This window comes from Staurois parvus, unplaced genomic scaffold (assembly GCF_062004578.1).
Source record: "Staurois parvus isolate SC_StPar_1 unplaced genomic scaffold, SC_StPar_1.0 ptg000282l, whole genome shotgun sequence".
Classification (NCBI taxonomy): domain Eukaryota; kingdom Metazoa; phylum Chordata; class Amphibia; order Anura; family Ranidae; genus Staurois; species Staurois parvus.
The window spans coordinates 6,597,916-6,625,194 of record NW_028318078.1 but is presented as its reverse complement, the minus strand read 5'-3'; the positions used below and the strand labels follow the sequence as shown (position 1 = coordinate 6,625,194).

Below are 27,279 nucleotides of genomic sequence, written 5' to 3'. Positions count from 1 at the left end.
GGGCCCCCTCTCCTGACATCCCGCACACTGTCCACCTCATGTACGGTGGGGCTCCCTCTCCTCACATCCCGCACACTGTCCTCCTCATGCACGGTGGTTCCCGTTCTCCCCGCACAGTCCTCCGCATGCACGGTGGTTCCCGTTCTCCCCGCACACTGTCCTCCTCATGCACGGTGGTTCCCGTTCTCCCCGCACACTGTCCTCCGCATGCACGGTGGTTCCCGTTCTCCCCGCACACTGTCCTCCTCATGCACGGTGGTTCCCGTTCTCCCCGCACAGTCCTCCGCATGCACGGTGGTTCCCGTTCTCCCCGCATACTCTCCTCCTCATCTCAGGGTGTGTGTGTGTCCCGCGCAGCGCGCTCCCGGCGCTCTAGTGCCTCCTAGCGGCCAGCCGGAGGGGAGGCGGCCCCGGAGCATGCTGGGAGTGTTGAGTCATGGGGGCTGTCAGCTCCCGACTGGGGGAGACGGTGTGAAGAAGACAAGGGGACCAGCGCTGCTCTCCTCCCCGATCGCATCAGACATGGTCCGGGGGAAGCTGCCATGCAGACACGGGCTGGGATCTGCTCCTGGGAGAGGTGAGGCTGCAGATGTGGCGCTGTGAGTGTGTGTGCTCCTCCTCATCCTCTCCATCACATTCCTGGTGTACGGGATGAAGTGCAGCCCAGCCGGCTCCTGCAATCATGGACATGACAGGATGGATGGAGATCGCCTCTTGCCGGTCCCTGTCATGGATGGGGATGACATGCTGCCCTGTCCATGTCCTCCTGTGTATTGTCAGCTCATCACTCATACCTCCTCCTCCTCCTCACTCACATATTCCTCTGGATTGTATGGTGTGTACATACATACTGCCCTGTCCATGTCCTCCTGTGTATTGTCAGCTCATCACTCATACCTCCTCCTCCTCACTCACATATTCCTCTGGATTGTATGGTGTGTACATACATGTTGCCCTGTCCATGTCCTGTGTATTGTCAGCTCATCACTCATACCTCCTCCTCCTCACTCACATATTCCTCTGGATTGTATGGTATGTACATACATGTTGCCCTGTCCATGTCCTGTGTATTGTCAGCTCATCACTCATACCTCCTCCTCACTCATATTCCTCTGGATTGTATGGTGTGTACATACATACTGCCCTGTCCATGTCCTGTGTATTGTCAGCTCATCACTCATACCTCCTCACTCACATCTTCTTGTGGATGTGGATTGTATGGTGTGTACATACATGCTGCCCCCAAGCACCGTACCCAGCACTGACCATAGGCATGGTGTATGGGGAGCCAGGATCCAGCCTCTCAGAGCCCCCCCCCCATCGTCCAATGTGGATCTGGTGTTAGCACACACACGTCCAGATTGTCCCCAGATGTGCGGATCAGATCTGCCCGTCCGATGGCAGGCATTGATTGGCCACGCTCCAAGTGCCCCTCTCTGCTCTGCCAGTCTTTTCTGTCTCCGGCTCCCCGTCTGTCTCCTCCAATTTCTTTCTGTCTCACTGGGGCCGGATTTGTGTCATTCCCATTCTTCCTCTCTTTCCCATCATTCGCCGTTCGATCGCACAATTGACCATTCAGGATTGGAACCTGGAGTGTATTAAAGACTTTGAATATTTCTATTGGCCGCGCCGTGCTTGCCTCCGCTACAGTTGTTGTATAGGGTCAGGTCTGTGGGTTCTGGTGTCAGATTAGTGGCAGGTGGTAGATGTAACGATCTGTGTAAAGTTTGATCTTTGGGGGGCACATGGCGATGGGTTTGTGGGGGGGGGACTTTGATTGACAGAAATGTGTAGATGTATATGAAGCGCTGCAGATGTCAATTTTTTTTGCTGTGATTTGTATGTAGTTTTCCCGGGGTGTGGCACCTGCATCCTGATTGTACATGCTGAAAATTTCATGGGAAAAAATGGGAAATAGATATCCTGCCGTGCTAAGTGGGGCTGATCTGCAGAGGATCCATACATGATGAAGAATGGATTGTCCATCAGTAGAGCAGACTTGTCATTGTTATATCCAGCCAATGTTACAGACTACATGGAGGCATTTACACCAATCCCTGGCCAAGACCGAGATCAAAGTCGCCCAAAACTCTGCTTTCAAAGATTTCTATTCAGCTATGCAATCTTAACCCTAAAAAGTCCATTCTGGTCCTCTCATCCCCCTCCAAATCTTCAGATTCCTTTTTTATGTGCTTCTGTGATCTGACTTCCTGTTAGAGGGTGGCTACATCCATTCTCCATGGTCCCACTGTATTGTGGAATGTAGTCACCCTCTTTTGCTCACCCCTGACATGTAGTGGGCATAGAGCAGTACTCATGACCACAACGACTATGCACTGCTCATTCCAAACAAAAGGAAGTGAGAGGAAAAGGAGAGGTTCAGGAGCTCAAAGAGATTGCTATGAGGAGGCAGAGAAACACAGAAACGGTTGAAGCCCAGGTTCACACTGATGCGGTGCTGAATTTGCAGCTGTTTCTGTGCCAATTCCGCACCGCATCAGAATCACAACCTGTTCATGCGTACCGCTGTGGGTGTTAGGTTAACAACACCCCGAAATCAGTTTGCAAAACGCGGTGCGATGTGCAGAATCGGATCGCATAGATGTGAATACCCATGCCATCTGATTCTAGTGCGGACCAAAACAAGGATCCTGCGCCTTTTTGGTGCTGGTGCGGTGCGATTAGAGCCATTCAAAATGTATGGCTCAAATCGCACCGCACAGAATTCGCATGTGATTTTCTCAGGAATGCGGTGCGGTTCCTGTGCGATTCACATGCGATATGGCGCACCGCACAAGTGTGCACCCAGGTTTACTCCTTAACACCAGCCGTACTCATATATGCAACCTCTCGGTGGGTGGGCCTTAATGCCAAGAGGCTGCATATATATTTGTACCAAAGGACAGAAAGATCTGTGCCAAGAGCGTACGCCGTGCGTGGTCCCGGCACAGCTACTGGCGGCTAATGGAAAGCTCCCGATTGCAAGTAGGGATCAGGAGTTTTCCGTTAGCCGCTGCTAACTGTGCCAGTAGTGCGCACGGTGCACGCTCCTGACACAGTTCTGATCATGTAATTGCTGTGACAGCCAATCACAGTGGTCACATGATCATAAAACCCGCCTCCAAGCATCTGAAACCCCTTGATGGACCAGGAGGCACCTGAGCCAAGGGGTTAATTAAAACTAGATTACAGGGTCACTAAGGATAAGTTCACCTTTGCGAGCATGTTACATGTCACACCCATGTTTGTAACATGCTCCAGTAGTACCACCCCCATTCCTCCCCCTGTGACAGCGGGCAGGGGATCCTCTCCCCACACCCACTGTCACAATTTAAAACTAGAAAAGCTACAATTTCTGGGGAAATTGTGTGAAGTGTTCTTGCCTCCACCAGTAGTCTACAACTCGCACTCTAGCTTTTGTCACTCTGCTGCCTGCTCACACACCTGGGTTCCTATGGCAACTCACTCTACAGCAAGGGCAGAGAAGAGCGTTTAAAAACAAACTGCTCCAACATGCTCACTTCACTGGCGGTTGCCATCTTCAAACGGTTGTAGCTTAAAACTATACATCCTACAGCGAAGAGCTTTATATTGTGAGAATCACAAGACCCAGACCTACATTTTGATGCATAGTATGTCTCTGAAATATTAAAAATGAAGGCACAGTCGCAGTTTAGAAATTGCCCTTCAAATTTGAGGTGGCTAGAGTGGAGTTTCAATTAATGTCAATGGGCGGCGTGAGTTGCAAACAAATGATCATATTGTGAAAACTATCAGGACTATGGCTTAGCCGTGAACATTTTTAGTGGACAGCTGAACATTTTGATATAAGATTTGTGTAGATGGGCTTGAAAATGAGGGAGTGATGGCAGTTTAGAATTCATGTCCTGATTTTTCAGCTCAAACTCTAGCTTTTATCAGCTTCCACTCTAGTTTTGAACATTCCGCCATTCATTCCTATGGGACCAATTTCACTAAAAAACGCCAATATTTCGTGAACCATTGGGTGAAACGTTCCACAAAGTAATAGCACACCAATCGGGAACAATCCGCACGTTTCGGTATATTACTGTCTATGTAGTGTAAAAACTGTGGGAGGAGTTAGGGTGGTAAATTTGGCTATAATAATAAGAATATATATGTGAGATAACAGGAAGTGGTCTTGCCATGCAAGAACACTTAAATAATTTGACTGTGCAGGGCTCCGCCCACATAGCCGCATCATTCATTCACATTGATCTGTGAATGAATGGACTACAAGCACCTTTTGCCACTGCAGCAAACAGCTTGTAGTTCTCGGTGAATTGCGAGGGTGGTGATGAGCGCTGTCATAGTTCACTGATCTTCCTGCTAGTCAGTAACTGTCTGCCCATAGGGAGGTACAGGCAGAGTCTGCCTGACATTGCAGGAGCCGTGATCCTGGGTGCAATGGTTTACAGGCTCCTACAGCAACAAATAATAGATGAATGGTTTTTTTTTTCTGCAGAAATATGTACATTTATAAATTTTTTCCCAAAAAAGGTGAACTTATCCTTTAAGTAGAGGGTGTGTATGGATGATTTTGGAAGAATAAGGTTACTGTTTAAGGTCTGTTTAAAGCATTTGTTAACGTAAAGTGTTAGTTTGCCGTTACAAAAAAAAAAGAAAAGTGGACTAACACTGTACTGGTGATTTGAGATCCTCGCTCGTCTCCCTCTTCTCTGTGCAGAGCTCCTGGCACCGACCATAGTGATTCACTGCAGCCACTGCCCAATCAGAATTGATCTGGTCTGCCCTGGAAGTGCACAGAGACGAGGGAGAAGATCAGGGATTTCAGATCCTCAGACTGGCTGTGTGGGATGTGACAGTCAACATCCACAGAGATAAGTACAGCAGGGTGAAGGCTGGGGAGGGTGTAGTGTTAGTTCACGTTTTCATTTTTTCTGGAAAGATGAATGTGGAGCTCCATCCAAAAAGGGGGGGTTCCTCTTTAAGGACTCATTAAGGATTGGCACATTTGGGGAGCGGGTACTTGACTTTGACAGGCACCCGCTCCCACTTCCGCTCCGACCGCCTAGGCGATCAGAAGCTAAAGTCCCCCCCCCCACAGTCTTTTAGAATACATGACAGGTCCCAGATGACTGTGGGACCATTCACAATGCACAGCGCTGCTCGCGCATGCGCTGTGGGGACCCGGCTGTTACAGCTTGCGGTACCCACACTTAAGATGGCGGTACCGGAGACAGAGGATGGCCACTGAACCTGGTAGCGGTGAGCACGGATCACAGAATAGGTAAGTGGCTGTTTTTTAAAAGTCAGCAGCTACAGTTTTTGTCGCTGCTGGCTTTTATTTTTTTCACATGAAACTGGAGCTCCACTTTAAAGCGGAGTTCCACTCACGCTGTCAAAAATTAAAAGTCAGCAGCTACAAAAACTGTAGCTGTTGACTTTTAAAAAACACACACTCACTTGTCCCTTGGTCCCGCAGTGTGTCCCCTGCAGCCCGTTTTACTGGCAGTCTTCTCTCCCTGGGCGGCATCTTTAGTGTGGGCACCTGGCTGTGACCGCTTTCGGCTTCAGTGTGGGCACCCGGCTGTGACCGCTTTCGGCTTCACAGACGGGTGAGTAGAGCTGCGCTTCCTGAATGGTCCTGTAGTCTTATGGGTCCTGTCATGTGTCCCAAAAGACTACAAGGAGGGAGGGAGGACACCTTCCACTTCTGATCTCCTTGGCGATCGGATCGGAAGTGGGAATGGGTACCTGTCAAATTTGGGCACCCGCCCCCCAAAGGTGCCAATCCTTAATGGGGAGCGGGGAACCAGTCTTTAAAGCGGAACTTCCCCTTTTGGGTGAAGCTCCGCTTTAATTTCGAAAATGAAACGTATTGCTGCTTACTGGTCTGTAGATGTGGCGGCTAATTTATTTTTCTTCTTTCTTTTCACCTGCTGATCATGCTAGGAACATACTTCCTTTCCTAGGGTGACAACTGTACCGTATCTAGGAGGAGCAGTGTTGTCACTCTAGGAAGGAAGTGCGTTAGGACTATATAACACCTCCTACTCTCCGTGTAGTCAAAGGAGATAGCTGGGAACAATGCTAAGGGATAACTGTCCACAGAGGAAAAGAGCAAAGGAAGTTCTCAGTTCACAACATTTCTGGCTGGATGAACAGATATTATTATTATTATTTTTTTGTTTTTTTGCACTTGCCTAACAGATGTTACAAAATGCTTTCAGTAGTGTATCTGGCAGACCATAATGGCTTGTTTACATGTGCTTTGGTCTCTGAAGAGCGATCTACATTCAGAACAATCTGCAGAGAGCATTTGACAGGCAGTGAGGATGCATTGTATTGCTTCCCTGCCACCTGCTTTAACGCCTTAAACCCCACAGTATCAATCTGTGCATTGCACATGGTTGCGGGGTGCTTGCAGAGCAGCCCCACTTACCATTTAACATGTTGTGTAATTCCTGCTGTGGTTGCAATCTCCCAGCACCTAAAAGGGGTAGCAGTTGGGGATGGTAAAAATGTGGCTCAATTACAGGGTTTTAGCCCCCCCCCCCCACCTTCCCAACCTTACATATGAATGAGCCCTTAGGAAGAAGATATGAGGCAATTATTGTTAGAATTTACATACACTTTCAAAGTCTTTAAAGTGCTACTAAACCCAGGACCCTGCAATCACTATATCCGGTCTCCCACAGTACACAGAACATGGAAATGCAATTATTTTAGTAAATATAAACTGCTAAATACCTGTTCTCATCTGCAGTTATTAGTATTATTACACAGTATTTATATAGCGCCAACAGTTAGAGCATTCTTGTGACTTCTATCAGTGTCCAGCCATGCACTGGTTAAAGCTTGTTGGAGGAGTTCTCATTTTGCTCTAGGAGGCTGCAGAACCCCTGACCTCTGTGTGGACAGTGCTGATTGGCCCTGTGCTGATCACATGAACTCTCCCAATACACATCAAACTGAGCATGTGCAGAGTGTCTTATTAGGAGATAAGAGGGGGACACTGGAAGAAGGGTAGGATCAGAGAGGATTAACTCCTCAGGTTCCACAGTGAGTATAACAAGCATGCTTTACTGCATATACAGACTGATTTTACTGTTGTGGGTTTAGTAACACTTTGAGGGTTTTTTCATCAGTTCAGTCATGTTTACATCAGTTTTTCATTCGTTTACATCTGTTTTTTACATTTTTTACCAATGTAACAACAAATGGACCATATGTCTATTTACATTCGTTTTTCGTCCATTTACTCATTGGCAGGGTGAAGTCGCTCATTGGCAGGCTGAGGTTACTCATTGGTGGGTTGAGGTCACTTATTGGCAGGCTGAGGTCACTCATTGGTGGGGTGAGGTCACTCATTGGCAGGCTAAAGTCACTCATTGGCAGGCTGAGCGTACTCATTGGTGGGCTGAGGTCACTCATTGGCAGGCTAAAGTCACTCATTGGCAGGCTTAGGTCACTCATTGGTGAGCTGAGGTCACTCATTGGAAGGCTAAGGTCACTCATTGGTGAACTGAGGTCACTCATTGGCAGGCTAAAGTCACTCATTAGCAGGCTGAAGCCATTCATTGACAGGCTAAGGTCACTCATTGGTGGGCTGAGGTCACTCATTGGCAGGCTAAGGTCACTCATTGGTGGGCTGAGGTCACTCATTGGTGGGCTGAGGTCACTCATTGGTGGGCTAAAGTCACTCATTGGCAGGCTGAGGCCACTCATTGGCAGGCTGAGGTCACTCATTTGTGGGCTGAGGTCACTTATTGACAGGTTAAAGTCACACATTGGCAGGCTGAGGTCACTCATTGGCTGGCTGAACCCACTCATTGGTGGGCTGAGGTCACTCATTGGCTGGCTAAAGTCACTCATTGGCAGGCTGAAGCCACTCATTGGCTGGCTGAAGTTACTCATTGGCAGGGACTTTTTACACACAGAGAATGGTGCATTTTTGGCTCCATAGACTTCAGTGGAATTGCATAAAAAATGCACGAAAACCAAGTATATCCTTCTACAAAAAAAAGGAATGAAAATGCATGAAAAACAAGCCATAAATACACATCAGCTGCAGAGGCGCAGGTGTGAATCTCACCTAAGATGTATGTTACTGGCAGGATCACCAGGTGAAATAATGGAAAGAAAGCCTAAAAATGAAAACGAATGCAGCTGCCACATCTAATGGCGCTAAGCTGCAATACATGACATTACAATTGTTTTTGGTTTTAGATACACTTGAACATTAGCTCATAAGTTTGACGGTGGAATCACTAACCGCCTCTCACAGGTGTCTGAAATCATATACTACTATGAATCTCCCCAATATATCGTAAATGACAGTCCCCGTGGAATAGATCATTTGTAGTGAGGCTCTACATGAAAGATCTGGCAACATCGCTGGAGGTGGTTCTGTAATCATTCACTTTCTTTTATCTAGTAAAAAATAGAGGATGAAAGCAAAATCATCCGTATGGTTGCTAAGGGCAACCACTTTTTTTTTTTTTTAATCCTCCCCTCCATGTGCAGTTTGACTTTGGGTTGTTCACATAGGCAGCAAGGGAAAGTAAAATAGACAGTTGAGACACAGTTTTACCACCCCCAAACACAGAAATGCAACTTCTCAGGGCTGTGCACATGTTATAGCAAAAATGAAATGGCATGTCACATTCTGGAGGTGGTACCACCACCGAACACAACTCATTCATGTGAATGGGACCACACTGCAACTGCCCTGCACACTGTGCCATAGGGGGTCATCATTTTGAGGATTGAAAAAAATTGGGAGGAGTTAAAATATCTCTTCCTCTCTACCTGTCAAATGCCCTCTGAAAAGAGATTCACCATTGATCGCCTTTCAGGGGGCGGGTATAATAGTCGCAGTGGTGATCGAGCCCTTTACTGATGTTTAGATCACTTGCTCCTCAATGTCACTAAAGCATTCCCAAGAGATAGGCACTGAATCCTGCTGGAGTGGGAACTTATGTAAGTACTTCAGCCTGTAACTGTAGAGTAAAGGAGCATTTAACCTTTTTGCAGTGTGCTTGTGTTTGCAGGTGTGTGTGTGTGTGTTTGCGTGTGTGTGGGGGGTCACTGCAAAAGCCTTTTTTTGTTGTGCCTGGAGTTGGGCTTGGAGCGATTTTAAAGGCAGGACATTTTTTTACCTGCCTTAAAATGATACTAAACCCACATCAGTAAAATCAGTCTGTATATGCAGTAAAGTATGCTTGTTATACTCACTGTGGAACCTAAGGGGTTAATCCTCCACATTGTGTAAAAAGGCTGTTTGATCCTGTCTTCTCTGATCCTCCACTTCTTCTACTGTCCCCAATCCACCTGCCATAGTACAGAGCAGCAGTGGCAAGTCTGCACATGCTCTGTTTGGTGTGTATTGCTAGAAAGTTTTTTTTGTCTTTGGGAGGGTGCATGTGATCAGCACAGGGCTAATCAGCACTGTTCATAGAGAGGGTCAGGGTCATACAGCCTGATAGGACAGTCAGAGCAGAATGAAAACTGCTCCTACAAGATTAACCAGTGCTCAGCCTGACACTGATAGAAGTCATAAGACTGCTATATAGTGCTGATGAGAAAAGGTATTTAGCAAGTTATATTTACTAAACTAATTGCATTTCCATGTTGTGTGTACTGTGGGAGACCATATATAGTGAATGCAGGGTCTGGGGAGACTGGATATAGTGAATGCAGGGTCCGGGGAGACCAGATATAGAGAATGCAGGGTCTGGGGAGAGCGGATATAGAGAATGCAGGGTCTGGGGAGAGCGGATATAGTGAATGCAGGGTCCGGGGAGAGCGGATATAGAGAATGCAGGGTCCGGGGAGACCAGATATAGAGAATGCAGGGTCCGGGGAGAGCGGATATAGTGAATGCAGGGTGGGGGAGAGTGGATATAGTGAATGCAGGGTCCGTGGAGAGCAGATATAGTGAATGCAGGGTCCGTGGAGAGCGGATATAGTGAATGCAGGATCCGGGGAGACCGGATATAGAGAATGCAGGGTCCGGGGAGAGCGGATATAGTGAATGCAGGGTGGGGGGAGAGCGGATATAGTGAATGAAGGTCCGGGAGAGCGGATATAGTGAATGCAGGGTCCGGGGAGAACGGATATAGTGAATGCAGGATCCTGGGAGAGCAGATATAGTGAACGAAGGGTCCGGGGAGAGTGGATATAGTGAATGCAGGGTCCGGGGAGAGCGGATATAGTGAATGCAGGGTCCGGGTAGAGCAGATATAGTGAATGCAGGGTCCGGGGAGAGCGGATATAGTGAATGCAGGGTCTGGGTAGAGCGGATATAGTGAATGCAGGGTCCGGGGAGAGCGGATATAGTGAATGCAGGGTCTGGGTAGAGCGGATATAGTGAATGCAGGGTCCGGGGAGAGCGGATATAGTGAATGCAGGTTCCGAGGAGAGCGGATATAGTGAATGCAGGATCCGGGGAGAGCGGATATAGTGAATGCAGGGTCCGGGGAGAGCGGATATAGTGAATGCAGGGTCCGGGGAGCCCAGATATAGAGAATGCAGGGTCCAGGAAGAGCGGATATAGTGAATGCAGGGTCCAGGGAGACCGAATATAGTGAATGCAGGGTCCGGGGAGAGCGGATATAGTGAATGCAGGGTCAGGGGAGACCAGATATAGTGAATGCAGGGTCTGGGTAGAGCGGATATAGTGAATGCAGGGTCTGGGGAGAGCGGATATAGTGAATGCATAAATATTTACCTGAGCCCAAACTCGATCCAGCAGCAGTGCTGCTCTCTGTCTCCTTCCTGGACTCGGGGAGTGCCATGGCAGCCATTGGCGCTTGCTGCTGTCAATTAAATTCTGTAAAATGTGAGTGGGACGAGTTGCACTTTGTGTGTCTATAGATGTACACAGCTCGACTTGGGAGCTAGTCCACAGGTGGGCCCCCATTGGAAGTGGCTTCCCGTGGTAGTGCACTGAGAAGAGGAGGAGCCAAGAGCACCTTTGGGGCTGCTCTATGCAAGAGATAAATACCGCATGATTTTTTGCATTAAAATAACTCATGCGGTATTTATGTGAAAAGTAGGCAGTTCACTAAAAAAACAACTGACTGCGTTAAATATTTATGTTTATCACTTAAATTTAGTGTTTTTTGTGGCGTTTTTTTGCAATTTTGTTTTGTACATGCTAAAGATCCATACACACCAGAAGAAAATTGTAAGAAAATGTTCCTACGAGGAGCGATCATACAATAATCTGATTGTTAGTACACAGCTTTCAAGAGCTGATCACGGCAGTTCATGCGACAATAACCGAAGCGACAAGCGCAAAAATTGTTCTTGTACAGTACCAGATCGTGCGATTTCCATTTAATCAGTACAGTAGTCTGAAAATACAAATACAATACATGACATCACTTCCAAAACTCTATTCAGTCATACGAGAATTTGTGTAAGTTGAGTAACCTCTTCATTTTTGATATGGAGACTAGCATGCAAAAAAAAAAACCAGACATTCATCCGATATTCTCATTGTGTGCAACAGGCATGACAGTGCACCAGAGGAAGAACGAAATGCACACGAGAAAACATTCTAGTGTGCTGTCCTTCTGGTGAAATGTTACAATTTATTTCCATTCCTGAGCTCAGGACAGAACACTTCCACACTGATACATTGGATACTTTTAGTGTTCATGCACACTGCAGATGATAAACTCACATATAGGAGCTGTTCAGCGTTTTTTTCAGCAGCCACTGAACTCTCCCTAATGCTTTCCTATGTGTCCATGTACACATCATCATTTACAGTCGTTTACAGGCAGTTGAGTTTACAGTCGTTTTTTTTGAATGCAGAAAACTTGCGTTCAGGAGTAGATTTGATCAGCGTTTTTTTTTTAACTGTTCCATTTCCAGATGCTGTCCAGAGCCTTTTTTCATCCTGAAAAATGCATGCAAAGTGTTTTCCCGGTGCTCAAATGGACCTGGTACACCGCACTTTGAGGTTTCACATGAAAGAAAATATGTTTGACACTGCTGCAATAATTTGTGCACAGAAATGAGCTGGAACACATCCAAACACCACAAAAAAAAACAAATGACAGCTAATCTCATACTGCTCAAATACTGCTCTCTCTGCTTCTGCTCTCTCTATTTCTCTCAAAATGTGTGAAATAGTTAATTTTTTCCTTTTTTTCAGTGAATTCTGGGCATTTTGGAAGGTCGCCTGAGGTTATCTTTAAAAAACGCTTCTAAACGCAAACGCACATAAACGCGGTATGCAAACGTGGCTAAACAGCCGGTTTTTAACCTACGTTTTCCAGCAGTCAGTTTCCATCATTCAGAGGTGTCCCGTGTGCATGGAGCCTTAGTTTACTTGCCAGTGCAGAGTTCCCCTCATTGTTATTTTGTACACTACTAAAATACAGACTGCCTACAGGCAGGTGATAAATAGCAGATGTGTGTATTCTATAGCCCTGGTCCACACCAGTGCGATGTGAGAGTTCAAAGATTGAGTCGCACCCCATTAGCAGCAATTGAACCATTCAAATTGGTGCGATTCAAGTCACAGTGACTTTGAAAAAAGTTCCTGCACTATTTTTGTGCAACTTCATTGCAACTTGCATTGACATCAGTTACATGAAGTTGCATAGGGTTTTTATTTACTAAAATTGCATAGTGCAAAATCTGCAGTCATACTGCACACTTTCAGTGTTTCATGTCTGAAAGGATTAGAAGCTCAAAGTCCATAGGGCTCCATTTTATAGAAGAACTTCATTAGAATAGTCAGGGATTCTTCAATTACCAGCAACTCACCATTCTCAGGCACTTAAAGTGTTACTAAACCCAGGATCCTGCATTCACTATATCTGGTCCACTGCTTTCAGGAAATATATAATGTTTGCAGGAAGTAATTTTCTAGCAGAAAATGCAGATTTTTACATATATATGAAACATTTAAAGATTGCCCCTGTAGGCAAGTGGGTAAAGCGGAGTTCCACCTGGAAAAAAAAAAGTCGGCAGCTACAAAAACTCTAGCCGCTGACTTTTAAAATGCAGACACTTACCTGTCCCTCGGTCCAGTGGTGTCCTAACAACCGCTGGTTTCACCAGCCGTCTTCTCTCCCTGGCACTGGCATCTTCAATGTGGGCCCCCGGCTGTGACAGTTTGCGACTTCACAGCCAGGTGTCCACTGTGCATGCACGAGAAGCGCTGCGCTTTGTGAATGGCCCCGTAGTGTTCTAGGACCTGTCACGTGTCCCAGAAGACTACGGAGAGGGTGGGTAGGAGGACAACTTCTGCTTCCAATCGCCTAGGCAATCGCAGCAGAAGTTGGAGCGGGTACCTACTCCGCCCCCCGTTCCCCAAAGGTTCTAATCCTTTATGAGGAGCGGGGAACAAAGGCTTAAAGTGGAACTACCCCTTTTGGGTGGAGCTCCGCTTTAAAGTGTTACTAAACCCAGGACCCTGCATTCACTATATCTGGTCTCCCACAGTACACAGAACATGGAAATGCAATTATTTTATTAAATATAAACTGCTAAATACCTTTTCTCATCAGCTGTTAGAGCAGTCTTGTGACTTCTATCAGTGTTCAGCAGAGCACTGGTTAAAGCTTGTAGGAGGAGTTTTCTTTCTGCTCTAGAAGGATACAGAACCCCTGACCTCTGGACAGTGCTGATTGCCCTGTGCTGATCACATGCATTCTCTAGCAGTATACAACAGGCTGAGCATGTGCAGAGTGACTCCACACGATATGTCTTATCAGAAGAAGGTGAATCTGTGTTTATTTAACTGCTTCCATCCCATAGGCCATATATACAGTCATAGCTAAACATATTGGCACCCTTGAATTTCTGTCAGATAATGCACCACTTCGCCCATAAAATTGTTGCAATTACAAATGTTTAGACATTCTCATGTTTATTTCTTTTGTTTGTGTCCAAAGATGGACTGGACAAAATTATTGGCACCTTCTCAAAATTGTAAAAAATAACTGCATTACAAGTTTGTGATGCTCCTGTAGTTTGTAATTAACAGGTGCTGAAAATATAGAAATCACACCAACAACAACAAATTAAAATGATGAAAAATTGACTCAAACTTTCTGTTGTGTGTCTCTATGCCACATGGCGCATAGAGAAAGAAAGAACAGCAAAGAATTGCCTGAGGATTTGAGAACAAAAATTGTTTAAAAGCATGGACAATCTGAAGGTTACAAATCCATCTCCAGAGATCTTAATGTTCCTGTGTCCACTGTGCGCAACATTGTCAAGAGGTTTACAGCTCACTGGCACTGTAGCTAATCTCCCTGGATGTGAACGAAAGAGAAAAAATTGATCAAAGATTGTTCCAATGGTGGATAAAGAACCTCGATCAATTTCCAGACAAATTCAAGCAGACCTTCAAGCACAGGGTACAACTGTGTCAGCTCGCACTATACGTCGCCATCTGAATGAAAAGGGACGCTATGGTAGGAGACCCAGGAGGACCTCACTGCTGATACAGAAACATAAAAAAGCCAGATTGGAGTTTGCCAACACTTACCTGAGGAATCCAAAATCCTTTTGGGAGAATGTTCTGTGGACAGATGGAACAAAATTACAGCTTTTTGGTAAAGCCCATCATTCTGCTGTATTCAGAAAAAGAAACGAGGCCTTTAAAGAAAAGAATACAGTCCCTACAGTCAAAGATGGTGGAGGTTCACTGATGTTTTTGGGTTTCTTTGCTGCTTCAGGCACTGAATGTCTTGACCGTGTGCATGGCATTGTGAAATCTGAAGACTACCAAATAATTCTGGGGTACAATGTAGGGTCCAGTGTCAGAAAGTTGGGTCTCTGTCAGAGGTCATGGGACTTACAACAGGACAATGACCAAAGCACACGTCTAAAAGCACCCAGGAATGGTTTCAGACAAAGCGCTGGAGAGTAATGAACTGGCCAGCAATGAGTCCAGATCTCAGTCACATAGAGCACCTGTGGAGAGATCTCAAAAAATCAGCTGGGGAAAGGAACCCTTCCAATCTGAGAGACCTGGAGCAGTTGGTGGAAGAAGAGTGCTCCAAAAGTCCAGTGGAGAGGTGTAAGAAACTCATTGATGGCTACAGGAAACAATTGATTTCAATTATTTTTTCTAAGGGGTGTGCGGCCAAATATTAAATTGAGGGTACAAATAATTTTGTCCGGTCCATTTTTGGGGTTTTGTATGGAATGTGTCAGATTTGGCTTTTAGTGTCACCACTTTTTTGTGTCATACCAACACAAACAAAAGAAATAAACATGAGAATGCCTAAACATTTGTAATTGCAATGATTTCCTGGGCAAAGTGGTGCATTTTCTGACAGAAATGCAGGGGTGCCAATATTATATATATAATATATATACCCTGTTCCAAATTATTATGCAAATGATATTTTTCTCATTTACCTAAATAATTGATGTAAATAACAGTCAGCATAATTCTCATGTTATCAACTATTAAGAGTACAATTCAAATTTTATTGAACAAACCTCTTAGTGATAACAGGATTTTTTTTAAACATAAAAAACTTACAATGCACTGTTCCAAATTATTACGCACAGTAAGTTTCAAAACACTTTATAGGTTGTAAAGAACTGAAAATTTTCATTTGTTGTTTGCAGCATATTTACTGAAATCAAAAGCTATTTCAATCAAACTTTTAACAACATTTTAACTTTTTAAACATTTTAACAGGTCACGTTACATTGTAACATAGGACCCCTTATTTGATAGCAGCTTCACAAGTCTTGCATCCATTGAACTTGTGAGTTTTTGGACAGTTTCTGCTTGAATTTGTTTGCAAGATGTCAGAATAGCCTCCCAGAGCTGCTGTTTGGATGTAAACTGCCTCCCACCCTCATAGATCTTTTGCTTGAGGATGCTCCAAAGGTTCTCAATAGGATTGAGGTCAGGGGAGGATGGAGGTCACACCATGACTTTCTTTCCTTTTATCCCCATAGCAGCCATTGATGCAGAGGTATTCTTTGCAGCACGAGATGGTGCATTGTCATGCATGAAGATGATTTTATTACGGAAAGCATAGTTCTTCCTTCTGTACCAGGGAAGAAAGTGGTCAGTCATAAACTCCACATACTCTTCAGAGGTCATCTTTACACCTTTGGGGACCCTAAAGGGGCCGACCAGCTCTGTTCCCGTGATTCTGGCCCAAAACATGACTCCACCACCGCCTTGCTGATGTCGCAGCCTTGTTGGAACAGGGTGGCCATCCACCAACCATCCACTACTCCATCCATCTGGACCATCCAGGGTTGCACGGCACTCATCAGTGAACAGGACTGTTTGAACATTAGTCTTCATGTATTTTTCTGCCCAATGCAGCCGTTTCTGCTTGTGAGCATTGGTTATTGGTGGCCGAATAGAAGGTTTATGCACAGTTGTAAGACTCTGGAGGACTCTACACCATGATGTCCGTGGGACTCCAGAGGCACCAGCAGCTTCAAATATCTGTTTGCTGCTATGTAATGGTATTTTAGCAGCTGCTCTCTTGATCCGATGCATGGATCTGGCAGAAATCTTCCTCAATGTGCCTTTATCTGCACCAACCCGTCTGTGCTCTGAATCAGCCACAAATCTCTTAATAGTGCGATGATCACGCTTACGTTTTCGTGAAATATCTAATGTTTTCATACCTCGCCCAAGGCATTGAACTATTTCACTCTTTTTGGCAGCAGAGAGATCCTTTTTCTTCCCCATATTGCTTGAAAATGGTGCTCTGCTTAATAATGTGGAACACCCTCCTTTAGTAGTTTTTCCTTAAATTGGGCTGACTGGCCAATCTAATTGTCACAGGTGTCCGAGATTGTTTTCAGTGATCAAAAGAGCCCTGACACACAATGCCATCCATGAGTTAAACTGAAAAACTAAATATTTAACCACTTGCCCTCCTGTGGATTTACCACCCCTTAATGACCAGGCCTCTTTTTGCTACTCGGAGCTGCACTAATTCAACTGATAATTGCGCAGTCATGCAGTGCTGCACCCAAACAAAATTTACGTCCTTTTTTTCACACAAATAGAGCTTTCTTTCGGTGGTATTTGATCACCTGTGTGCTTTTTTTCACGCTATAAACAAAAAAAAGATGAAAAATTTTAAAGAAAAAGTATATTTTTTACTTTCAGCTATAAAAAATATATAGTAAACTCAAAGTTGGTTATAAATTTAGGCCAAAATATATTCTGCTCCATGTTTTTGGTAAAAAAAATCCCAATAAGTGTATATTGATTGCTTTGTGTGAAAGTTATAGCGTCTACAAACTATGGTATAGATACTGCAATTTACGCCATTTTTTTGCTATACAGCGCTGCGCTAGTTTAACGGCCCATTGCGCGGTCATGCAATACGGTACATAAATGAAATTTCTGTCCTTTTTTTCACATAAATAGAGCTTTCTTTCGGTGGTATTTGATCACCTGTACGGTTTTTATTTTTTGCGCTATAAAAAAAAAAGGCTGACAATTTTGAGGAAAAAAAAACAATATTTTGGACTTTTTGCTATAAAACATGTCCAGTAAAAAAAATTTAAAAATCAAATTTCGTCATAAATTTCGGCCAAAATGCATTCTGCGACATGTCTTTGCTAAAAAAAAAACCCAATACGTGTAAATTAATTGGTTTACGTCAGGGGTCCTCAAACTACGGCCCATAGGCCACATGCGGTCCGCTGAGGCCACTTATCCGGCTCGCCAGCAGGGGCGTATTTTTCACGAGAAAGGGACACTAAGTACAGGGGTGGGCAGCGGGCTGCTGTACCTTACCGGCTCCAGTCCCAGTTCCACGACGATCCAGTCCAGGAAGCGCTGCTCCTTCAATCACTCCGGCCACTCCCTCACTCATGCCGCTCGGCTCCGCCTCCTCACCGGTGATTGGGTGCCAGAACTGTAGCTCAGGAAAGGCACACAGGCGGCCAATCACCTGCGAGGAGGCGGAGCCGAGCGGCCCCGCAAACATCGAGTGAGGGAGAGTGAAGAAGGACAGCTGACAGGTAAGTGTGCCATGCTGATGGTGCTGCTGCAACCAGTTATGCTGGCAGCAGCAGCAGCACCATGCTGGAGCAGGGGTCAGCAAGTTAAGTGTCATTGGTGTCAGTGGGAGGAATAGTGCCCCATCATTGATTCCACCTCCCACTGACACCAGTGATGGTGCACTATTCCTCCCCCCACTGACACCAACAATGGGGCACTATTCCTCCCCCCCACTGACACCATCGATGGGGCAATATTCCCCCCCCCCCATTGACACCAACGATGGGCCACTATTCCACCCCCCACTGACACCAACGATGGAACACTATTCATTTCCCCACTGACACCAATGATGGGGTACTATTCCTCCCACTGACACCAATGTTGGGACACTATCCCCCCCCACTGACACCAATGACGGTGCACTATTTCTCCCCTCACTGACACCAACAATGGGGCACTATTCCCCCCCCCACTGACACCATAGATGGGGCACTATTCCTCCCCCCCATTGACACCAACGATGGGGCACTATTCCACCCCCCACTGACACCAACGATGGAACACTATTCCTTCCCCCACTGACACCAATGATGGGGTACTATTCCTCCCACTGACACCAATGTTGGGACACTATCCCCCCCCCTACTGACACCAATGACGGGGCACTATTCCCCCCCACTGACACCAATGACGGGGCACTATTCCCCCCCACTGACACCAATGACGGGGCACTATTCCCCCCCACTGACACCAATGACGTACTATTCCTCCCACTGACACCAAAGATGGGGCACTATTCCTCCCACTGACTCCAATGATGGGACACTATTCCTCCCACTGACACCAATGATGGGGCACTATCCCCCCCCCACACTGACACCAACGATGGGGCACTATTCCTCCCCCCACTGACATCAACAATGGGGCACTATTCCTCCCCCCACTGACACTAATGATGGGGCACTATTCCTCCCCCCACTGACACTAATGATGGGGCACTATTCCTCCCCCCACTGACACTAATAATGGGGCACTATTCCTCCCACTGATACCAATGATGGGGCACTATTCTTCCCACTGACACCAATGATGGGTCACTATTCCTCCCACTGACACCAATGATGGGGCACTATTCCTCCCAATGACACCAATGATGGGGCATGTTTCTTCCCACTGACACCAATGATAGGGCACGTTTCTTCCCACTGACACCAATGATGGGGCACGATTCTTCCCACTGACACCAATGATGTTGCACTATTCCTCCCACTGACACCAATGATGGGGCACTATTTCGCTCCATAAGACACACTTGGGGGGAAATGTCTGTGCGTCTTATGGAGCGGCTGGCTCAGTATTCCTGCCGCCGTTGTATGTCCGCAGTCTCTGGTCATTTCCTGTACTGTGTTCGCATTTGTTCATAGTTTTCTTTTTTTAAACTATAGTCCGACCCTCCAACGGTCTGAGGGACAGTGAACTGGCCCCCTGTTTAAAAAGTTTGAAGACCCCTGGTTTACGTGAAAGTTATAGCATTTACAAATGGCGGGAAAGATACTCGGATTTTTAATTTTTTTTTCATACTAATAATGGCGGCGATCAGCGACTTATGGCGGCGATCAGTGACTTATGGCGGCGATCAGCGACTTATGGCAGGACTGTGGCGGACATTCTGACACTGGGGGGGAACTGACTTGGGGTCACTGACATCCCCAGTGACACCAATACAGTGATCAGTGCAAAAAAAAAAACACTGACACTGTACTAATGGCACTGGGGAGGAAGGGGTTAACTTTTTTATTCACTGAAAGGGTTAACTGTGTGAGGGGAGTGTTTTACTAGGGGGCGGGGGTGTGTACTGCACGGGGACACGCTGATCGGGAGAGATAAACTCTTCTCTCCCAATCAGCGTGTCAGGAGCTGTCAGGGAACTGACAGAAAGCAGAGCTACTGCAGCCCTGCTCTCTGTCAGTGATTGCCGCTAATCGGTTGGACACAGCTGGTAATGACCGGCCGTGACCCGGCGACTGACACCCGCGGCCGGGAGCAGGTAGGGCAGCGGCGGCGCGCCTCGTGCGCGCCCCCTACCTGTTTTGCAAAAGCGCGTTTTAAGACATACTTTTGCCCAGCCGTGCCGCCGTATTTCTACAGTGGCTGGGTGGCAAGTGGTTAATCTTTGTGACACTTAAATAGAATTTGCATAATAATTTGGAACAGTGTGTATATATCTTCCTCCCCCCTCCTGTGTGGCAGATGAAGCCGGAAGCATAGAGGATTTTGTCACTTTCTGTTTCTGCTCTTTGTTTACTGGCTGCTACCGGAGGGCAAAGCTATGATGTTTTTCATCCCTTGTGAAAGCAATAAAGTTTATTCGAATAAAATGATGTAAAAAAGTACATTTAAATAAAATAAATAATAAAATTAAAAAAATGTAAGCGCCCTCATATTCTCATGCTCACGGGCAAATGCAAGCACGCACATAGGCCCAGCGCACATATGTAAACAGAGATTGCAGCACTCATATGAGCTATCTCAGCAAATATCAGAGTGAGAACAATAATTCTAGAGCTAGAGCTCACATATAACTCTAAACTGGCAGCCAGTAAAGGCTTTTAAAGCATTGCCTATGGAGATTTTTAGGTGTCATAGTTTATCGCCATTTCACAGCCATGCAAAATTTTGACTCTTGACATGTTTGGCATCTATTTACTCGCCGCAACACATTTTCTATATTTTACCAAAAAATTTGGGTATTATATTTTGTTTGTGTGCACTAAAATGCGTTTAGGTGTAATTTTTCCTGAAAATTTACCTTTGATAAACATCTGCGCAAATGTTGTGTGACATAAAAAATTAAAACAACCACCGTTTTATTCTCCAAATCCCCTGCTTTCAGAAAATATATAATGTTTGGAGATTCTAAGTAGATTTCTAGCAAAAAAATGCAGATTTTTACATATATGTGAAAAAATTCACTATATCTGGTCTCCCACAGAACATGGAAGTGCAATTATTTTAGTAAATATAAACTGCTAAATACCTTTTCTCATCAGCAGTTAGAGCAGTCTTGTGACTTCTATCAGTGGGCAGCAGAGCACTGGTTAAAACTTGTAGGAGGAGTTTTCTTTCTGCTCTAGGAGGACCCCCTGTCCTTTGTCTGGACAGTGCTGATTGACCCTGTGATGATCACATGCACTCTCCCGAAAAAAAAACCTTTCTAGCAATCCACACCAAACTGAGCATGTGCAGAGTGTCTCCACGAAATATGTCTTATCAGGAGATAAGAGGGGGACACTGGAAGAAGGGGAGGATCAGAGAAGTCAGGATAAAACAGCCTTTTAAACAATGTAGAGGATTAACCCCTTAGGTTCCATAGTGAGTACAACAAACATACTTTACTGCATATACAGACTGATTTTACTGTTATGGGATTAATAACACTTTAATCTTGTAGGAGGGGTTTCTAATCTGCTCTGGCTGTCCTATGAGGCTGCATAACCCCTGACCCTTTGTCTGGACAGTGCTGTTTACCTCTGTGCTGATCACAAGCACCCTCCCCTAGAAAAAAAACTATAGCAATACACACTAAACTGAGCATGTGCAGAGTGCCTCCTAAGGCTCTGTACTATCAGCAGGTGGATTGGGCACCGTGGAAGAAGGGGAGGATCACAGAAGACAGGAACAAACAGCCTTTTTACACAATGTAGAGGATTAATCCCTTAGTTTCCACAGTGAGTATAACAAGCATGCTTTAATGCATGTACAGACTGATTTTACTGCTGTGGGTATAGTAACACTTTAAATAAAGTAATCAAGTAACAATACTGATTTTTTTTTTAATTTTCCTTGCACATGATAAGGTATTTAAAATGAACACATCTTATTTATAAGTATTTATATTACTTTCCCAATGAACAGCTTTTACACTTTTAGTAAATGAACCCCACTGGCGTCTACCATACTGAATCTATGACAGCATCAGTGTAGCAACAGAGTTAGGAGTGTTCGTGATTGGTGGAGCCCTATCCCTTGCATGTTTTATGAACGTGCGCAAAAGCACCGTTTGTGCAAGCAATCAAGAAATACTCAGAAAATGTGAGTCACATTTGCAATGCCGTTCATTGTTAATGACAGCCCAACCACAGCAAGCAGACACGTGGCAAGCAGACATGTCAAAACGTCGTTTGACCGACTCCCACCTGCCATATAAGGAAATGCTGGGCGGGCGGTTTCTCTCTCGTTCTGGGAGGACATCATATGACATCCTCCCACTCTAACTGTGCATGCGCACCCCCGGGGGTGCATGGCGATCGGTGGTGCACTGTGTCCCTGGGACACAGTGGGTCACCGATCACAGTAAAGAGCTGATGACACAGGCTCTGTCATGTGATCATCTGTGTCCAATCACAGCTGATTGCATGTAAACAGGAAATGCTGGCTATCGGCATTCCTCAGAGGGGACATCTACACTGATCATTCAGGGCACTGGTGATCAGTGCCCTGATGATCAGTGTAGCCCCATCAGTGCCACTTGTCAGTGCCCATCAATGCCACCTGTCAGTGCCCATCAATGCCACCTGTCAGCGCCCATCAATGCCACATACCAGTGCCCATCAGTGCACATCAATGCCACATATCAGTGCCTACCAGTGCACATCAATGCCACATATTAGTACCCATCAGAGCTGCCTTTCAGTGCCAACTATCAGTGCCAGTCAGTTCTGCCTATCAGTGTCACCAATCAGTGCCAGTCAGTGCTGCCTATCAGTGCCCATCAGTGACACCTATTAGTGCCCGTAAGTGCCACCTAACAGTCCCAATCAGTGCCGCCTATCAGTGCCCGTCAGTGCCGCCTATCAGTGCCATAAATAAGTGCTGCCTTTCAGTGCCCATCAGTGATGCCTGCTAATGTCTACCAGTGATGCCTGTCAATGCCCATCAGTGCCACCTATCAGTGCCTCCTCATCAGTGCCGCCTATCAGTGCCCATCAGTGCACCCTATCAGTGCCCTTCACTGCAGCCTCATTAACGCACATCAGTGAAGGAGAAAAATTACTTCTTTACAAAATTTTATAACAGAAACTAAGAACAAAACTTTATTTATTTTTAAAATTTTCAGTCTTTTAGTTTGTTTAGTAAAAAATAAAAAAACAGTGGTGATTAAATACCACCAAAAGAAAGCTCTATATATCTAAAAAAAAGATAACATTTTTTGTTTGGGTACAGTGTTGCATGACCGCGCAATTGTCATTCAAAGTGCGAGAGCGCTGAAAGCTGAAAATTTGCCTGGGCAGGAAGGGGGTATAAGTGCCCGGCAGGCAAGTGGTTAGTAACCAATCATAACAGGAAATATGTTTGGCACCCTTTAGGTGAGGCTGGTCTGCGTATTTGACATTAAGGCAAGTAAATAAAGACACAAAAGAATGATTAAAGTCCAAATAATAGTCCAAAAGTGCTTGATTCAGCGGCATCTGATTCACAAAGAGCTAGAAGGGACTCTGGTAAAAACCTAAGGAAAGGAGAAGCAGCACCATTTAAGTTTCGCAATAAGTCAAATAATTTATTGCATCTCAGAAATTGGCAGTTTTTGAGATGAAATAAATTATTTGACTTATTGCGAAACTTAAATGGCGCTGCTTCTCCCTTCCTTAGGTTTAGAACCCATGCAAGGCTTAACGCCCAAAAAGGTACATGACCTAATGTATTGTGTTTGTCGCGTGTAGGGCAGCCTATTTAAATGATTGGGCTGCCCTATGCTTGTAGCGCGAACATGCGTGAAAAATGCACCTATAAGCTTGTATACAGTTAAAATATTTATGTAAGTCCAAAAGAGTTTTTCTTTTCTTTTTAAATTTTTGCAGCTTTCATTAAAGTAATACCTTGTGCAACTGCTATGAGGATCCTTGTTCAGGCATTTCCTATTATAGGGTGACAACTATGTCTTACATTTGCTCTTGCATTGTCACCCTGCCATATGCTCTCTCTATATGGAGACTACAAGTGGCAGTACACATCGCACAGGCATGTTTTTCTATTGCACCATCTGGATATCGATCTTGAGAAATACTGTGTAGCCACTGCTGGAGCAAGTTCTTGTCAATAGGAAGTGACTGCAGACAGTCCTAAAGGAGATTAGCAGCACTGAAGAACATAAAAGGATCCAAAAAGGTGAAAGAAATACTTTGTAAATCAAAAACCATTACAATTGCTTATGGTATGCAGTGTTTTAGCAATATCATCCATTTAGGGTTCACGTCTACTTTCAAAGCGAAACCTGATTGGTTGCTCTGGACCGCCAGACTTTGTGTTTATTGTTGAATCGCAAGGGGCTTTATTGAATAGGTTTGAATTTTGGCCAAGGGCTTTACATCAGCAGTTATACCTCGGCCGCTGGTGTGCAATCTGAAGGGAGCATTGCTTACTTTTTCTCTTAGGCTCCATGTACACGGGACACTTCTGAACGATGGGAACTGACTGCTGGAAAACGTAGGTTAAAAAAAGTCTGTTTAGCCGCGTTTGCATACCGTGTTTATGAGCATCTGCGTTTAGAAGCGTTTTTTTAAAGATAACCTCAGGAGACCTTCCAAAATGCCCAGAATGTACTGAAAAACAATAAAAAATTAACTATTTCAGACATTCTGAGAGAAATAGAGAGAGCAGAAGCAGAGAGAGCAGTATTTGTTGTGATTAGCTGTCTTTTTTTTTGTGGTGTTTGGATGTGTTCCAGCTCATTTCTGTGCAGAAATTATTGCAGCAGTGTCTAACATATTTTCTTTCATGCAAAACCTCAAAGTGTGGTGTACCAGGTCCATTTGTGTACTGGGAAAATGCTTTGCATGCATTTTTCATGATGAAAAAAGGCTCTGGACAGCATCTGGAAATGGAAGAGTTAAAAAATAAAATTCCAAACACTTATAAACGCGGTTAGCTGCATTTGGCATTTGAAGCACTGATAAAATTACTCCTGAACACAAGTTTGGTGCGTTCAAAAAAACGACTGTAAACTCAGCTGCCTGTAAATGACAGTGTACATGGACACATAGGAAAACATTAGGGAGAGTTCAGGGGCTGCTGAAAAATACACAGAAAAGCTCCTAAACGTGAGTTTATCAGCTGCAGTGTACATGGAGCCTAAGGCTACGTTCACATTAGCGTTGTGTGCAGGCGGCAGAGAGGCGTTTGGGAAGCGTTTTTACCGCTTCCCAAACGCCTCTGCCAATTCTGCACATTACAGCTCATGGTGCTGTTCTAACGGGAGCGTTTGTGTCGCGGCAAAACGGACGTATCTGGTCGAGTCAGGAGGCGTTGAAGCCTCCTATTTTTGTCAATGGTGCCACTCCGCAAACGCCCGGCCGGCGTTTGCGGTGCGGTTGCGGGGCGTTTGCAGAGCGGTAACACCACTCAAACTGCATTATAGGCGTTTATGGGGCGTTATTAACGCTCGGCAAACTTCTAGCAACCGCCGCTAAACCGGAGCATTTGCCGAGCATTAAAAAACGCTTCGCAAACGCCAGACCAACGCTTGCCAAACACTATAGGGGCGTTTGGCAAGCATTGGTAAAACAGCCAAGTGTGAACGAGCCCTTACTATCATTGATAAACACAGCTCTTATGATTCTTGACCATAGGGTGTATAGCGCCACCCACAGGAGTAGTACACTAGGCAGAAGAACACAGCAGCGCCTATGGACAGTTCTACCTGGTTTTAACCTCCTCTATGCTATAGGCAAGCCAGTTATTTCTGTTTAGTGTTTCAGCAGTGAAGACCTAATTCCCTGCTGGGACTTGTGGTTCCATAGCTTTTTTCCCCTTGTTTTTGGTTTGCCCTCTCCTTCTTGATTTACTGCTTTGGAACCTCCCAATGGTCAAGAATCAGAACGACTGTGTTTGTCAACGAAGAGTAAATAGGATTTTTGTTACAGTAAAATCTCTTTCTCTGAGTTCATTGATGGACACTATTGATGGCCCTATTTTTTGGAGCTTGTACTTCTGACACTGATTTGTGACTGTTTTGCCTATTGCAGAGAAGGGGTTTATTCCAGCTAGGACTGGCTGTAGGTTGTGCTGTGTTCTTTTTCTGCCTAGTATCCTACTCCTGTAGATATAGTCTACACGTTCCTGGAAATGGCTGTCGGTGGCTACTGCAGCAACCACTGGCTGGAAACCGTAGACATTCAAAGTAGGAAATATGCCATCAGCACACCAGGGATTCCTCAAACCAGTCCAAAGCTTTTTTTTCAGCGGTCACATCATATTACAGAGGCAATGTTTCAGAACCATGCTGGGCCCCTTCATCAGGCATCACATGCTTGATGAAGGGGCCCTGTTTGGTTTTGAAACATTGCTTTGTAATATGATGTGACCACCTAATAAAGTTTTGGACCCATTTGGAGATTCCTTGATTTGTTGGTGATATATTTCTTACTACTCCTTTAGGGGGCGCAATAAACCCTATGGTCAAGAAAAGAACAGCTGTGGCCATCAATGAACTCAGAGAAAGATTGACGGTGAGTAACAAAAATCCATTTTTTTCAACTTTATTGAAATGGCACAAATTGACATTATATTGCTCTTAATTCAGATTAATGCAGATGGTTGTGATTAGTATAAAAAAGTACAGCCCATCCCCCTTTTTTCTAACGCACACCAATGCAGCACTGTGCTGTGAACAGAACTAATAGAACACAGGGCAAATTACCTTGTCTAGGTGTTGGGGCTGTGTTGGGCAAGGAGCATGTTGTGAATGGGCCCTGAAAGTATAGGAAAGATAAAGTCAGATGGTATTATATTATTGATTGTCATTTCAAAGATACATTAGAACAAATGACATCTGGAGTCTGGTTTGTATGGTAAACCTTTCCTTCTCTTTAGTTCTATAAAGTATGTTCATCAAATCATTCATCCATTATAATGAGCCATTCATGCAGGCTGCGAGATTCGTTTCAATCTTCCAGTGGCAGACTTTTTGTAAAATAAACGTTTTTTTTTGTTTGTAAAGTCCACTGCCAGCTCTTTCCTCATTCATTCTCCAGTTCCATAATGCGGAAAATGTTCTAATCAGACACACTTATCTTCTGTCCTTGCTGGAAAGCACATGATTATTTAACGCTGGATGAGCTTCGGGAATACTTAGAACTGGCACAGGAATAAATCACTGAATATATATTTTCCTTTTCTGGAATGTTTTTGTGCCGCTTCGAGTCAAAAATTCTTTAAGCTAAGTAGTAACTTTAAAGTTGAACTCCAGGAAACCTAAAAATTCTCCCTTGCAGTGGGGCTGCTCCTGCAATACAAGGGTTAAATGCACATTTCTTCCTAAG

At 45.0% G+C, this 27,279-nt stretch overlaps 1 protein-coding gene across 11 annotated transcripts in view; it reads left to right on the top strand.

The window, feature by feature from the left end:
• The first annotated feature begins 413 nt into the window (after positions 1-413).
• ERC2 (ELKS/RAB6-interacting/CAST family member 2) overlaps positions 414-27,279 on the top strand; it is a 1,463,345-nt gene continuing 1,436,479 nt past the window's right edge. For all 11 annotated transcript variants that reach the window (XM_089681887.1, XM_089681886.1, XM_089681885.1 and 8 more), the window contains exon 1: positions 414-577. The gene's annotated coding sequence lies outside the window, so the exon portion shown is untranslated. The remainder of the gene's footprint in view (positions 578-27,279) is intronic.